The following is a 12,413-nucleotide window of genomic DNA, read 5'->3' on the forward strand; positions in this document are numbered from 1 at the left end:
GTTTTAGGAAGGGCTGGTAAAGGATTGAATCTCTAATAGTGGAACTAAGAGTCCCTGTCACACCCGGTCACAGTAATGATTCTAGCATTAGCTAATGCACTGACCATTCATTCCATGCCAGTTACCAGGCTAGGCATAGTATTTGTATGTCTCATTTATTTTCAACTATCAGCTTATGCCATACGTCTCTTGATCGTTCCCACAAAGCAAGGCTTGGAGAGGTTAAGGAAGTTTCCCAATGGTCAACAGCTAATGAGTAAAGGATGTGGGATTTGAACTCATGTGGTCCAACTCCAGGGTTTAGGCTCCCAACCTCAAATTATACAACACAGATCATCACTGTGCAGCTAACCATTTCCTGCACCCACATCTAAGGCTGGCTTTGCTCATCCTGACCACTAAAAAGAGACAGAAGAGCTCAAGTGGAAGCTGAGTGGCCAGAGGGAAGCACTAGCCAGACAGGCTGTCACTGGGTAGTCTCAGGGTCAGGCTTGAATCAGGTGGGACAAACTAGATATAGTGTAAGTGGGTGAGGCTGGACCAGATATGAGATGGATTTGAGAGCAGAACACCAGACCCAAAGCACTAAGTCTCAAACAGAAAGCCAAGCAAGAAGTGCGGAGCTGGTAGACCCCAAGGGCGGACCTGGAAGTGAGTTGCAGTGTGGCCACTGATGAGGACTCAGAGCCCAGGACCCCTGAGAGCTTGCAGCTGTCTGTCTGGGCCTGACTGAGTTAAAAGCAGGGTGTTGAGACCAACTCCATCTGCTTGTCCCATCTTGTCCTGTAGGACATGGCACAGTCAAGGCGCCATGGGATTTCTTGGGGGTAACAACCGCACACACAAAAGACAAAGAAGCAGGACCAACTCCTATTCCTGCAGGGCCAACAGCACTACATAGCTTCAGGGCAGATGGAGTTATCAGTTACTCAGGGGTTGTAATTTAGGGAAACAAAAAACACCATTAGCAACAACCACCTCCCCCCACACCCCTCCCTTACTAAATGTCTCCTCCTAGCTACCTTTGAGGGCACGTCAGAGATGCATTTATTTGGATTAGAGCTCATGTAAATGTCTGTAAAGGTATAATGGTAGCCATAACCTTCCAATAGTACTTTAAGAGAACATGGATTTCCATTGTGAAAATGGAATGAGCCCTTGTGGATGAGCCACAGAACAGGTGGTTTTTGATGGTGGTGTGGAAGCCAAGGGCAGGTTCTGGGTATTAAGAACTGCTCAGGAAGAGGTAGGCCAGGTGGGCACAGCTGTGGTAATTCATTTTAGCACAAGGCAGAATGAGGACACAGGGACACAGGGACGTACCTGCTATGAGAAGAGGCACAGAAAGGGAGGTGAGGGTGAGGTCAGAGTGAGAGGGTTGGTGACATAGTAAAACCTGACTTGCAAGTTACCTTAAACCTTTCAGGGTCCTAACCCGTTGACTAAGTTTTCTTTTTCAGTTGTTGAGCTTCATTTTGAATTTTCTCCACTAACTTTTTAAACAGTATTTTAAATAATAATTTTTTTGTAGTTTTGGGGTACCCTGACTTTCTCTGTGCACATTGGATGTGACAACATCACGCAGTTTGAGTCACTGGGACCAAAAATTTTCCTGTAAAACGTCCTTGGCAATTTTTAGGGAATTCATACTTTTTCAAAAGCCTAACTGTCCATTAACAATAATGGAGTGTTTGCAGCAAAAAACTTCTTAAAGACGATATATTGTGGCACCATTTCACCAAATGCTAGTATAGCTTTGGGCATCATGAGCAGGGAGCATGGGAAAATAGTTCCAATGGTGGCACTAAAACGCAGAGCATTTTGCACTTTAACTATTAAGCAGAGTTGTAAACATTTAAGCAGAACATCAAATGAGGAAGCCAGCTGTGTACATATGAACACGGGCTCTTCAGGAAAACTAGCCACTCTGCAGACCATCTGAGGTTTAGTAATAAGAACAGTCAGTAAATGCCTGTGCTGGGACGAATGTCTTATTAAAGCCATGTTACCAGTCGTTTCAAAAATGACTTTAAAAAATGGCTCCTTGAAGCATTCAGTGCAATTGAGAGGTGCCAGAGAAAAGTGGCACTAGCTCGAGTGGGTTGTGTGGGCCTCTTAGGGCAGATGCTGGGCCCAGCGAGAAGATGCCGTGAGTTGGGGGTGGCTGAGTGAGGGCAGGGAGCACTGGGAGGGGTGGTTTCTGTTGGTAAATGTGAGGACGGAGCAGCAGGGCTTTAGGTCCAGGCATCAAGGCTTCACTGGGAGGCAGGGGCACAGGGTAGGGACCTTACCTGGGTCTTTAAGAAAAGTCTTTTCATCAGAAGGCCCAGCCTGCTCGCAGCACTCTATTTTAGGTGCTCCTTAAAAACAAAACAAAACAAAACAAAACAAAACAAAACAAAACAAAAAAACCTTCCACCTTTAATTACATTACTTGTGAAATATTTCCGACACACTACAAGGGATGGAGAAGCTAATGACCACCTATGTATGCATCGCTCAGCTTAATAACACAACAGTGACCCTGAACATGGCGGGGGTTGGGGACAGACCCTTGAGCAGTAGAAAACCTGAGCCCAACAACTCTCCCCCACATCCTGGTATAACTTCTGACTCTGCAGTCAGCCCTTGGACTCCCCGAATCCCTGATGCAATGTCCATGGTTGAGAATCTGCAGTTGGGAAACCACAGTTCGCAGCAGGAAAATACTGTTTTCGGTTGTGGTTGGGAATCTGCGGTTGGGAACGCAAAAAATAGTGTTTTCCACCCGCGGTTGTGAAACCTGTGGGTAGGAAGAGCTCACAGTATTTACTGAAAAAAATATCCACATATTAGTGGACCCTGCAGTGCAAACCCCTGTTGTTCAAGGATCAGCTGTACCCGGTCTGTGCAGGTCCATCACCGGGGTAAGCACTCTCCTGAATTTCCATGTTTATCATCGCGACTAAGGTGGTCCTCTTTCTATGACACGCAGGTATTTATGCACATGACATAGCATTGTTTTGCATATTTAAAATATGTCTATTCAATCCAAAATTCGTTCTGGAAGGGACAGAGAGCTGGCATTTATATCTGGAAATTCACAGACAATCTTTCATTTTATATGGCTAAATAATTATTGATTAATTTGGCTAACACGGTTTCAGCACCAGGATTGAACCAACTATTTAAATACAGCTGCTCAGCCCTAGCCAGTTTGGCTCAGGGGCTAGAGCTTCGGCCTGCGGACCCAAGGGTCCTGAGCTCAATTCAGGTTGGGGCTCGTGCAGGAGGCAACCAATTCTCTCTCTCTCTCTCTCTCTCTCTCTCTCTCTCTCTCTCTCTATATATATATATATATATATATATATATATATGCTCACAGTGAACCGAATTTGTCTTGCTGTCTTATTTTTCTATGAGGGGTGGCTTATATTTCTCAGAGCCTCAGACTCTGAAATCCTAACTTGTAAACTAATGATAACATGTGAGAAAAATGACATATACTTAATATTTTGGTTGTTTCCTTCTCAAAAAGGCCTTTTTAAATATTAAAAATACTGTAACATTGTACATTGCACAACATACATTGTACAAAAAGAAAAACATTTTCATAGCATCCCACCTACATAGTATAATTTAAGAGAAATGCTTTATAGCATATTTCAAATGCAGGCTGTCATCTTAGATGTATATCCTTTATATTGCTGCTAGGAGTTGCTGGTGTTTGTGTACTATAGAACAAACACAACAGTACCATCTCTCTTCTGTTTCAATAAGTTGTTCCTTTGAACAGAAACATGTAAACAGGTGATAATAGGAACCAGTCTTGGAGAAAACATTTGAGCATAGTATAGTTTAATGATGTTATGCAATGTTTTTCTGATTTTTAAAAAATTCTTTATTGTTTAAAGTATTACATATAGTATTACATATGTCTCCTTTTTCCCCCATTGACTTCTCTCTGGCTGCCCCCCATTCCCCCAGCACATGCCCTCACCCCCTCTAGTGTCTGTGTCCATTGGTAGGCATATATGCATGCATATACGTATACATATATACAAGTCCTTTGGTTGATCTCTTACCCATCCACCCCCCTCCCCTGCCTTCCCTCTGAAGTTTGACAGTTTGTTTGATGCTTCTCTGTCTCTGGATCTACTTATGTTCATCATTTTATGTTCATTATATTCCTGTTTTTCTGATTTTTGATGGAAGATGAAGATGTTGGGAAAGTCATCCATTTTTAAATCAAAGAGGAAATGACAATAAAACTATAAATAAAATAACATGTTTGGACACTTGGCCACTGAAAATTTTAACCAAAGAAAAACATGAGGGTTTTTTTTCTGTGTTTTAAGAACAAGTCTAAGTTCTGAAGGCCAAGTTTATGATGGGCTAGTCTCATAGGTTGCATACGTTTTGTCATTACCATGGTTTACTAAATCTTTCCCCATCTGTTGGTTGATACTTGTGAATGTCTTTGACAGTGGACAATCCACTCATTCTACCTTTGGAGTTGAGGTTTAAAGTCAAGTTTCCCTGGGAGAATATAGCAAAATGATTTAAATTTAAACTAAGGCCTCCATTACTGATACCAGATCCTTAAGTAGAACAAATTTTGGTGGATGGACAAGGGAGGAGAATATGGAAGGGATGATAGTAGGCATGAGGACTCCAAACTGAAAATGTATCTGTATATTGTGATTTCTTAATAAAATTCAGGTGGCAGCTACTTCTCTTCTAAAATGTCAATGTCATAGTAAAAGTTTTAGTGTGTATGTGAAATGTATCATGCCTAAAGTACTTTGGAAAGACAATTTTGTTTTTGACATTGGCTATGTCCTTACTCCACGTTTGCTAGTGAATTCCTTATCACACTCCAGGCCTAAGAATCAAGCTGAACACCATGGGAATGTTTAATAGATGCTTTTTGAGAGACAGTTAGGACACGGGTTTCCTCCTGCTGGCCTGCGCCATGGGGAAGAGGTAGAAATCATCAGACAACTACTGGTTTTCTCTTGGAAGCTCTGTTAAGGAACAATACCAATTTTATTACAATTGTGTATAAATATAGGAAATGGTATTATATAATCTCATCACTTTAATTAGTGTATTTATCATATGATCAGTATATGATGTAACTAACATATACTAAATGGCAAATGGTTTGGTGTCAGTTGTAAGTGGTCAGAGTTGGTACAAGAATGTTCCTTTAACAACTGTTGAATATTGAGAAATTTTAAAATAAAACTTGCACTCTCTGTGGTAGACAGAAAAACAACCGAAGCTTTGTCCAGCTTGTGGAAAGTCAGTCCGAGAATACACGGTTCAGACAAAATCCATTTGTTGGATCAAATGCTGTTTAAATGCATGTTGTGGACAGACACTTTTCTTGGTTACTTACTATAGGTTTTGGGAGAAATTTCTGAGTATTATGTAAACAATGGTTCGGTCACAGGAATAAAAGGAAGCAGTATTACATTTTTTGTTTAATATAATTGAAGTTGGACATTAATGACATCCTGGATATTAGGATTTGGATGAGTACATGGGTTAAAAACATCCTGACTATTAGGTTCTCTTGGAAGTCGCTACTCTGTTCTAACAACTAAAAAGCTGAAGAGGCCCGGATGGCGTGGCTCAGTGGTTGAGCATTGACCTATGCACCAGAAGGTCACGGTTTGATTCTCTGTCAGGGCACATGCTCAGGTTGTGGGCTCGATCCCCAGTATGGGGCATGCAGGAGGCCAACCGATGATTCTTTCTCATCATTGTTTCTATCTCTCTCCCTCTCTGAAATAAATAAAAATATATTTTTAAAAAATCAGCTAAAGAGTCTGAAAAAGTCAATAACTCTTTTTCCCCTTAAAAAATGGCCTTTTTGATACAATATACATACCATAAAATCCACCCTTTTAAAGTGTGCAAGCCAATGGTTTTGAGAATATTCACAGAACTGTGAAACCATCACCACAGTCAATTTTAGCACATTTTCATCACCCCTTTAGCCTTTAGCAGTCATTCCTCACTCCCCAACCTGCTCAGTCTCTGGAGACCAAAGATCTACTTTCTGTCTCCGTGGATTTGCCTATTCTGAACATCGCATATACATATAGTAGAGAGTCTTTTAAAAAACTGTTAACCAGTTATTTTATCTTCCTAGAAAACTTTTTTTCTCCAAGCCATATATTTTATTCACAGGACTTTGGATAAAGATGCTATACAGTCATATCACTCATTCATTATTGTATTCAACAGATATGTATTGAGCATATACATATACATATATATCCCAGTGCTTACCAAGCACTGGGATAGATCTTGCATATACAATTTTGAGCAAAAAAAACCCCTAATTTTTATGAAACTTAGAGTCTAACATGAGAGACAGGCACTAGTCAAGCAATTATACACCATATATATATATATATAACACCCCTATGTTTATATATATATAAAATTTATTGGGATGATATTAGTTAAATAACATTATATAGGTTTTAAGTGCACAATGTATAATACATCATCTGTAAATTGCACTGTGTAATTACCACCCAAAGTCAAGTCTCCTTCCATCACCATGTATTTGATCCCCTCAACCCCTTACTACCTTCCTCTGAGCCTCCTTCCCTTTGGAAACCCCCATACTGTTGTCTGGATCTATGACTTTTTGTTTGTCTTATTTGTTCATTTGTTGTTTTCAGTTTTGTATCTCGTATATGAGTGAAATCATATGGTTCTTTACTTTTTCTGTCTGACTTATTTTGCTTAGCATAATATTCTCAAGACCCATCCATGTTGTCACAAGTGGCATATTTCACCTTTTCTTACGGCAGAGTAGTATTCCATTGTACATATGAACCACATCTTTATCTATCACCTATGGAAGGACATGTTCAGTGTTTCCATGACTTGGCCACCATGAATAATGCTGCAGTGAACATAGGGGTACATACAGCTTTATGAATAAAACAATTTTTCTTGATCTCTAAGAGAAGGGAGGAAACAGAGCAAACCATTGCCTCCAAGACTGAAGAGACAGATAGGTGATTACGGGGAGTTCAGGCCCACTTCTAGCGGTTCCTTTTACCCAATGCATCATGTCTGGTTATTAAGAAAAAAAAGCCATGCTAATGAACCCTAGGCACTAGTGAGGGGCTAATGCAGGGTCTAGGAGAAAGACAGGGAAGATCTGAAATAGAGCTGTAGGCATGGAAACGGACAGATGGGACAGCTGCGTCAGTCCGCCACATACTTCAGTGTGTATAATGAGTGCATCTTTTACTGAGTTAGCTCAGCAAAGAGGCTCAAGATCATCATAGGTGGAGCATAGTCTTGTAAAGCCATCACTCGTCATCACTTTCATTTTCATGATGAAGGGGAGAATCAGAACACAGCTCTTTTACAGGAAGAACATAATTTTGAATAGTTGGTATTGGTAATCTCAAACCAGACATTTAAAGTGTTCTTGTTTTCTTCAATAATCTTATGTTATTTAGGTGGGTACCTCTCTTTACTTAAAGATGTAAGCCTCTAAAATTTTTGTTTGAAATTTGGTGAGAGGGCACAACTTTTGTGGCTCATTAGTCTCTGTGCCGACAATCAGTAGCATTGCCCTCTGAAATGCGCTAGAATCCTGATACGCCTGCTGTCCAGCTTGATGGAGCTCACAGCAGGGCCAGTGTTTTGGGAGACTGCTGAATTGGGTGGCTTCTATGGTAGGCAGAATTATAAGATGACCTCCAACCCTTGAGTGTTTGAGGGACCGGTAAATAGGGTGGGTTATCACTCTCCTTATGTAGCTTATGTTACATGGCTTTATAAAGGGGAGGTTATTCTGGGTGACCTGACCCAGTCAGGTGAGCCCTTAAAAGGAAGGATGCTCTTCATTAGAGAGGGATTTAAAGTCTGGGAAATTTGAAGCATGAGACAGATTGAACCTGAGAAAGGTTCTCCATTGTTAGGTCAAGTGTAAAGAGGACAGGGTGTCTTTGACTATTACTGAATAATGGAAGAAACCTACCATTAACATAGACAGATGGTATACACAAAATATAGACTATCCTGGACATGATGGGAAAGACATTGGCATATCTTCGCTAGTGTCGGGCATTTAAGACATGGCATTTATAATATGTCATAATGATGATACAAGGAAAAGTATATTCACCATCTAGGAGCATAGATAAGACCCTTTTCTGAGAAATCATACCATTTTTAAAATAAGGTGTTTCATTGTCTGTTCCATGATAACATATACTGCTGGGTATTACATCAAAAATGCTCACTCTTTGAAGTTTTTGCAGTTTTTGTAAGGCTGTTTCTGTGGCTCAGCAGTACTGGCAAGTTTTTCACTAATAAAAAATTCTAGTCCTCTTGATATACGTATTTGCTATGAAATAATTCTTTAAAATGGTACTCTAAACTTTTAAGTTATTAGTTTGCTCTTACTTCAAGATCTTACTGAATTGTCAGCAACTCTGATGTTCCAATACATGTTAGTTTGTACTTCAATTCCATTGAGCTTTTTGAAAATATGCCATTACAAAATGTTGGTACACTGTTGGTAGAAATGCAAAGTGATATATATATATATATATATATATATATATATATATATATATATATATATATATATATATATGAAAATGTAGTATAGATACACATCGAAATACTATTAAGCCTTACAAAAGGAGGATATTCTGCAATATGCAACGACATGGATAAACCTTGAGGACAAGTGAAATAAGCCAATCACAGAAAGACAAACTCATGGGAACAAATAGTGGAAAGGTAGTTGCTAGGGGCTAGAGGAAGGGAGAAATGGGGAGCTACTAATAATGGACATAAAGTTTCAGGTGAGATGAATAAACTATAGCGATCTGCAGTACATCATACCTATAATCAACAATAATGTATTGTACACTTAAGAATTTGGTAACAGAGTAGATTTCTTGTTAAGTGTTCTTATGATAATAAAATAAAATTTTAAAAATTAAATTATTAAAGGAAAACTAATGTTTTATTGCTGAAAAAATATGCCATTATAATACAGTGGGTAGTTGAGAGTTTATTGAAATAAAATGGTGATGTAACCATCTAAACCAGTCTCCTTTTCACTTTACATCCAAATCCCATAGAGAAAATATTCTGAGGCTATAATTGTGGTGCCTCTTTAAAATAGTCAATAATAGCATTGCTAAATTGATACTATTTGCACATTTAAATAGAGGAAATATCAGGACTCCCAAATACCAAAGCTGCTCTTAAGCGATAAAAACGTAACCATTGTGGATGTTTAAAGAGAGTTGATGCAGATTCTGGAGGCAGTTTTCAGAGTTCTAAGCATGTAATGAATAATGTCAACATCATGGAACTAAGTGTATAAACCTCAAGGTGACTCCTTTGGAAAGGATGGTACTCACTTGATGGATGGACAAATTTCCCCTGATTTCTGGGATTGCATTTGCCTTTATGTTCATGGCTGATTTCTCAAATGGTTGTGACAAGACAGTAGAGAGGGAGGTTTGGGACCATGCTGAGGCATCTATTTGCTCTGCTGGAAAAGAACTGAATTAGAGTGATCAACATAAGAGTCAGAAGCATGACCTTGCTTCTTGAAACCTGCTTCTTTATCTCCCCATAACCAGATCCTTTCATCATCAAAGCCTAGATGACAGGCCACCTCTTCTTTTATTTATTTACTCATTCATTCATTCCTTTTACCCCTCTTCCTCCCATTCAGTAACTATGAGCCTTTGCTATGAGCCAGCACTGCTCCACGCACAAGGAATTACCAGAAAGCCAGGAGGATATGGTCTCTGCCATCAGATGGCTAATCAGACTCTATATTTCTCTTATGGCAATTTGGTTATTTGGGCATATCACATTCTCCTATAAGACAGTGAGTGTTTGATGTCAGTATCATATCACAATGTTTTACAACTAAAGGACAATGATATATGATGAATAAATGAATGGACCAGTGAGTGAATAAATAAGTGAGTGAATGAACCAATCTTTTCTGACCTATTGTGCCTGAGTAATGTAACAATTTTTTTACCTTTCTGAAATTGCAACCCAACCTCCATCATTATGGGTTGGAGTCACATAAGATACTTGGGCACTGAGGAAGCCATTGCAATGGAATTTAAAAAACAAAACATTCAAAAGTATTTATGTGGAATAATAGAATATATTTTTATAACCTCTCATAATTGAATCGGGATTGAAAAAATGACTGCAAATGCAGGATGATGTATTTACCGAATAGACTTAATACCTATTAAGAAGAGACCATTAATGGATATTAGGAAAGAATATCATCTTATGTAATAGTGGTAGAGGAAGTTTTTTAACTTCCCTAAATACTTCTTTATGCCAAATAATGACTCAATGAAGCATAGATTAGAAATTATCTCTATACTTTGGTTTACTTTAGAAAATAGTTTTCTTACATGTTTGTAAACTAGCTTTGAGGAAAGAGTGAAATACATTTATAGTCTACCCTTTCTCTCAACAGGACAAGAAATTTAGCATGCATGTCTTCCCTTTTACACTCATCTTCCTTCTCTAGCTAACTCCCATGCTGACATCTTATGGAATTTATTTCCAGTATGCTTATTTAACATAGACACACACCAACTGATTTGAATTTAGTGATCTCTTTTATTACTTTCGTACCATGTTTCTTGTTCATTACTTCCTCCCAGATTTATTTTTCTTCTTGTTGAAATACATAATCTAGTAATTCTTTCAAAGTAGATGGATGGTAAACTTTCGGAGGTCTTACATGTTTGAAAACACCCTTAATTTGTGAAAGAAGCCAAATGGCTGAATTTATTCCACTGATGGCAAGATTTGGGCCTCCTCACCAATCCTACTAAATCCAAATTGATTATCTAATAGCTGCTGAAACCATGGCTCCAGTCCCCAAAATGTGCCCCATGACTAATACAGCCTAAGTTTCCCATCGATTCCGAGAACTGGAACAGTGAAAATTTTTCAGAATATAGTGGAACTTTGACCTTCATCAGTTTAACATATGAATTCCGTGGGCTGTCTCCTCTGTAGTGGAACAACTATCTTGCGCTGTATGTTGTGATGGTCTTAGTAAAGGCTTAAGCTAACAGCTTTTAGCTGGTTTTTCTTTCACAAATTCATCCTCATTGCTAAATGATAGTTTGGCTAAATATTATTTTCCCTAAGAATTTTTAGGTTTTGTTTCCTTACCTCATGGCACTCAGGGTTGCTGCTAAGTCTGTCTGTTCTGCAGCGGTCATTTCCCTTCCCAGCTTCCCACCTTCTTCTGCAGCCTCCAGCAGTTTCCTGCCAGGTCCACCCTGACCGCTGTGGTTTTCGGGGTGCTATCTTATTTAGGGACCCACATAATTTCTGGTCCATCAAAAGTCCTTACTCTGCCTTTAAAAAATAAATAAATCCCACTGTGCTTATTATTTTTTTTAAATACAACTTAACAATAATATATGATGATTTGGTGTTAAAAAGGAAGATTTCAGCACGTGCTCAGATTATTCTTTTTGTGTGTTTGTTGGATGCGTTCAGATCAAACTGTATCCCTGGGGAATAGCTTTGGGTGTCCAGAGGAGGACACTTATTTTTACTTTATGCATTTCTTTATTTGAATTTTTGCTCATTTGTTTTCTTTTGATTAAAAAACAATGGCGTACATGATGTACTGGACAGCTTCTTTTTCCACCTCCAGACGGCCCAGCAGCTCTCTCCGCCTGCTCTGGTGCCTTGTCTGTGCTGCTTGCCTGTGTGGACAGCATTAGGAGCTCTGAGCCCCATGTTTTCTGGTTGGGTTTTCCCAATGAGAGGCCCCAGCAGGAAACCAGACAGCAGGAGGAGAGTGCGATGGGGTATTTATTCTGTGGCCTCCCAGCCTGTCCCCTCCACACGTACCTGATCACCCTGTGTTGTCTTGCCCCTGACTGAAGACAACAGCTCCACCTGGCCATTTGCACCCTCATTTCATGTTTTTGTTGCTGTTGTTGATCCTCACCTGAGGATCTTTTCCACTGATTTTTAGAGAGTGTGGAAGGGAGGGGGAGAGACACAGAGAGAAACATTGATGTGAGAGTGACACATCGATTGTTTGCCTCCCTCCCGAACCCGGCCTAACCAGGTATGCAATCGAGGTATGTGGCCTTGGCCGGAATTGAACCTGGGACCCTTCAGTCCATGGGCTGATGCTCTACCCATTGAGCCAAACTGGCTAGGGCCATTTCATCTTTTTTAAAAAATTATTTTTCAATTACAGTTGACATAAAATACTATATTAATTTCAGGTGTACAACATAGTGAGTAGACATTTCTATACCTTATGGCTCACGTGCTCATCTTGATCCTTCAGGCAGGGGTAGCAGTGGCTCCCGAGGGTGCAAGCTCATTCCCATTGCCGCCTTCTCTGT

The sequence above is a fragment of the Myotis myotis genome, unplaced genomic scaffold (genome assembly GCF_014108235.1).
Source record: "Myotis myotis isolate mMyoMyo1 unplaced genomic scaffold, mMyoMyo1.p scaffold_m19_p_11, whole genome shotgun sequence".
Lineage (NCBI taxonomy): Eukaryota > Metazoa > Chordata > Mammalia > Chiroptera > Vespertilionidae > Myotis > Myotis myotis.